This window comes from Physeter macrocephalus, chromosome 3 (assembly GCF_002837175.3).
Source record: "Physeter macrocephalus isolate SW-GA chromosome 3, ASM283717v5, whole genome shotgun sequence".
Taxonomy (NCBI): Eukaryota; Metazoa; Chordata; class Mammalia; order Artiodactyla; family Physeteridae; genus Physeter; species Physeter macrocephalus.
Window position 1 is genome coordinate 8,518,301 of NC_041216.1, and position 3,845 is coordinate 8,522,145.

The 3,845-nt window shown below is 39.2% G+C and overlaps 1 pseudogene; it reads left to right on the forward strand.

The window, feature by feature from the left end:
- The first annotated feature begins 262 nt into the window (after positions 1-262).
- LOC102995153 (traB domain-containing protein-like) lies at positions 263-3,214 on the forward strand (annotated as a pseudogene).
- Positions 3,215-3,845: the final 631 nt, after the last annotated feature.

The following is a 3,845-nucleotide window of genomic DNA, read 5'->3' on the forward strand; positions in this document are numbered from 1 at the left end:
CCAGTACCATACTGTCTTGATTACTATAGCTTTGTAGTATAGTCTGAAGTCAGGGAGCCTGATTCCTCCAGCTCCATTTTTTGTTCTCAAGATTGCTTTGGCTATTTGGGGTCTTTTGTGTTTCTATACAAATTGTGAAAATTTTTGTACTAGTTCCGTGAAAAATGCCATTGGTAGTTTGATAGGGATTGCGTTGAATCTGTATAGTCATTTTCACAATGTTCACTTTTCCAATCCAACAACATGGTATATCTCTCTATCGTTTGTGTCATCTTCCCTGGTGACTGAGCTGGTGGCTGAGGATGGGAGCTGGGTGTACACGGTGGGCATGGTGCACTTCAGCGACGACAGCAAGAAGGACATGGTGAAGACCATCTGGGAGGTGCAGCCCAACGTTCTGAAGTTGAACAAGTGTACACTGCTGCATGAGGCCAAGGAGATCAGCCTGCAGAAGCTGCAGTAGGCCATCAGGCAGAACAGGGTCATATTGGGACTCATGCAGATGCTGCTGCTGAAGGTGTCCACCCACATCACTGAGAAGCTGGGCATGGCCCCTGGAGGTGAGTTCAGGGAGGCTTTCAAGGAGGCCAGCAAGGTGCCTTTCTGCAAGTTCCACCTGGGTGACCAGACTATCCCTGTCACCTTCAAGAGGGCCATCGCCACCCTCTCCTTCTGGCAGAAGATCAAGCTGGCCTGGGGCTTATGTTTCCTGTCAGACCCTATCAGCAAGGTTGACATGGAGTGGTGCAAGCAGGACCTGCTGGAGCAGGTCATATACAACAAACCCACAGCAAACATCATTCTCAATGGTGAAAAACTGAAATCATTTCCTCTAAGATCAGGAACAAGACAAGGATGTCCACTCTCACCACTCTTATCCAACATAGTTTTGGAAGTCCTAGCCACAGCAATCAGAGAAGAAAAAGAAATAAAAGGAATCCAAATCGGAAAAGAAGAAGTAAAGCTGTCACTGTTTGCAGGTGACATGATACCATATATACAGAATCTTAAAGATGCTACCAGAAAACTACGAGAGCTAATCAATGAATTTGGTAAAGTAGCAGGATACAAAATTAATGCACAGAAATCTCTTGCATTCCTATACACTAATGATGAAAAATCTGAAAAATTAAGAAAACACTCCCATTTACCAATGCAACAAAAAGAATAAAATAACTAGGAATAAACCTACCTAAGGAGACAAAAGACCTGTATGCAGGAAATTATAAGACACCGATGAAAGTAATTAAAGGTGATACAAATAGATGGAGAGATATACCATGTTCTTGGATGGAAGAATCAATATTGTGAAAATGTCTTTACTACCCAATGCAATCTACAGATTCAATGCAATTCCTATCAAATTACTACTGGCACTTTTTTACAGAACTAGAACAAAAAATCTTAAAATTTGTATGGAGACACAAAATACCCCAAATAGCCAAAGCGGTGTTGAGAAAGAAAAACAGAGTTGGAGGAATCAGGCTCCCAGACTTCAGACTATACTACAAAGCTACAGTAATCAAGACAATATGGTATTGGCACAAAGACAGAAATATAGATCAATGGAACAGGCTAGAAAGCCCAGAGATAAACATAAAACTCTTAGAGGAAAACATAGGAAGAACACTCTTTGACATAAATCACAGCAAGATCTTTTTTGACCCACCTCCTAGAGTAATGGAAATAAGAACAAAAATAAACAAATGGGATCTAATGAAACCTAAAGGCTTTTGCACAGAAAAGGAAACTATAAACAAGACGAAAAGACAACCCTCAGAATGGGAGAAAATATTTGCAAACGAATCAACAGACAAAGGATTAATCTCCAAAATATATAAACAGCTCATGCAGCTCAATATCAAAAAAACAAACAACCCAATCAAAAAATGGGCAGAAGACCTAAATAGACACTTCTCTAAAGAAGACATACAGATGGCCAATAAGCACATAAAAAACTGCTCAGCATCACTAATTATTAGAGAAATGCAAATCAAAACTACTCTGAGGTATCACCTCACACCGGTTAGAATGGGCATCATCAGAAAATCTACAAACAACAAATGCTGGAGAGGGTGTGGAGAAAATGGAATCCTCTTGCACTGCTCGTGGAAATGTAATCTGATATAGCCACTATGGAGAACAGTATGGATGTTCCTTAAAAAACTAAAAATAGAATTACCATAGGACCCACAATCCTACTACTGGGTATATACCAAGAGAAAACCACAATTCAAAAAGACACATGCACCTCAATGTACATTGCAGCACTATTTACAATAGCCAGGTTAAGGAAGCAACCTAAACGCCCATCGACAGATGAATGGATAAAGAAGATGTGATACTTATATACCATGGAATATTACTCAGACATAAAAAGGAATGAAATGGGTCATTTGTAGAGACGTGGGTGGACCCAGAGACTGTCATACAGAGTGAAGTAAGTCAGAAAGTGAAAAACAAATATCGTATATTAACAAATATATGTGGAATCTAGAAAAATGGTACAGATGAACCAGTTTGCAAGGCAGAAATAGAGACACAGATGTAGAGAACAAATGTATGGACACCAAGGGGGAAAAGTGGGCACGGTGGTGGTGGTGGGATGAATTGGGAGATTGGGATTGACATATATACACTAATATGTATAAAATAGATAACTAATAAGAACATGTTATATAAAAAAATAAAATAAATTTCAAAAAAAAAATAAATTGGCCTTAAAGATGGGACAAACATCTCACAGTTAATATTTAAAACAGAGCTTTGTTAGACTGTACCTTGAAATGTGAAAGCAAAAATTATTAAAAGTAAGTTTATTTTATTGTAAACTTAACAAAATTGGATTTGCACATGATACTATCAGTCTGCTCTTTGAATGAACAGAGGAAACCAAGGGATCACTTTTTGGTGGAATTTTCCCAACAAAAGTATATGGTAGAATGAAATAACATTCTCAAATTCATGTTTGACTTTTGCAGCATGATCATAAAAGTGTTATTTTTTGCAAAAACACTTTGAGCGCTTTATAAATTTTCTCTAGGGCCTCTCTTATTCCTTTGATATTCAAACCAATCCCTTTCAAAGTCTTCATGGTATCATCGTCCTTGCTGTTCTCCCCTCTTCAGCTGTTAACTGCTCTAACGCTCCCAAATATGCATTCGTCAAAGCCTTTGCACATGACGCCAGCAGTTCCTCAACTTCACTCTTATAGACTTTATGAAATCCTGCCCCCTTCCTCTGCAATATTTGCAATTATACTTTGCAATCAGTTTGCATCGTATTCCCAGGGTATTGATCCTCTGTCAACTAGGGAAAGGTTGAGCACCAAAGATGTTGATAGGAGAGGAAGGCATAGATCCTAGTGTGCATGTGGGAGGAATATTAAGGAGAGAGGACTAATATTATATGTGGAGACTTTTGCTTCCCTAGGTAAACATGTAACTGTAGGAGTGCAGATAATGAATACCTGAATAAAGGCAAACCCTGTTCTAAACTCTTAAAGTGTTTCTCATATGGCCCTTTACAAAGAGAACCACGAAGTTAATGAAGCAGTAAACAATACGCTTAATCACAGGTGTGCGGCAGAATTGGTGGCACATTCTATGTGGCTGTTTCTTGTAACCACCTCATAAAATTTGGGGCAGAACATCCAGACTCAGCTCAGTGGAGGTGATTCTGTGAGGGGCTGAGTTGATCTGACTCCACATGTGGTTTGCTTGCATTCGTTATCTGTTGCTGTGTAACAAGTGACCCCAAACTTATCAGCTTAAAACAATAAACATTTATTATCTCATAGTTTCTGTAGGTCAGAAATCCAGGAGCAGCTTAGCTGTGAGTCAGCC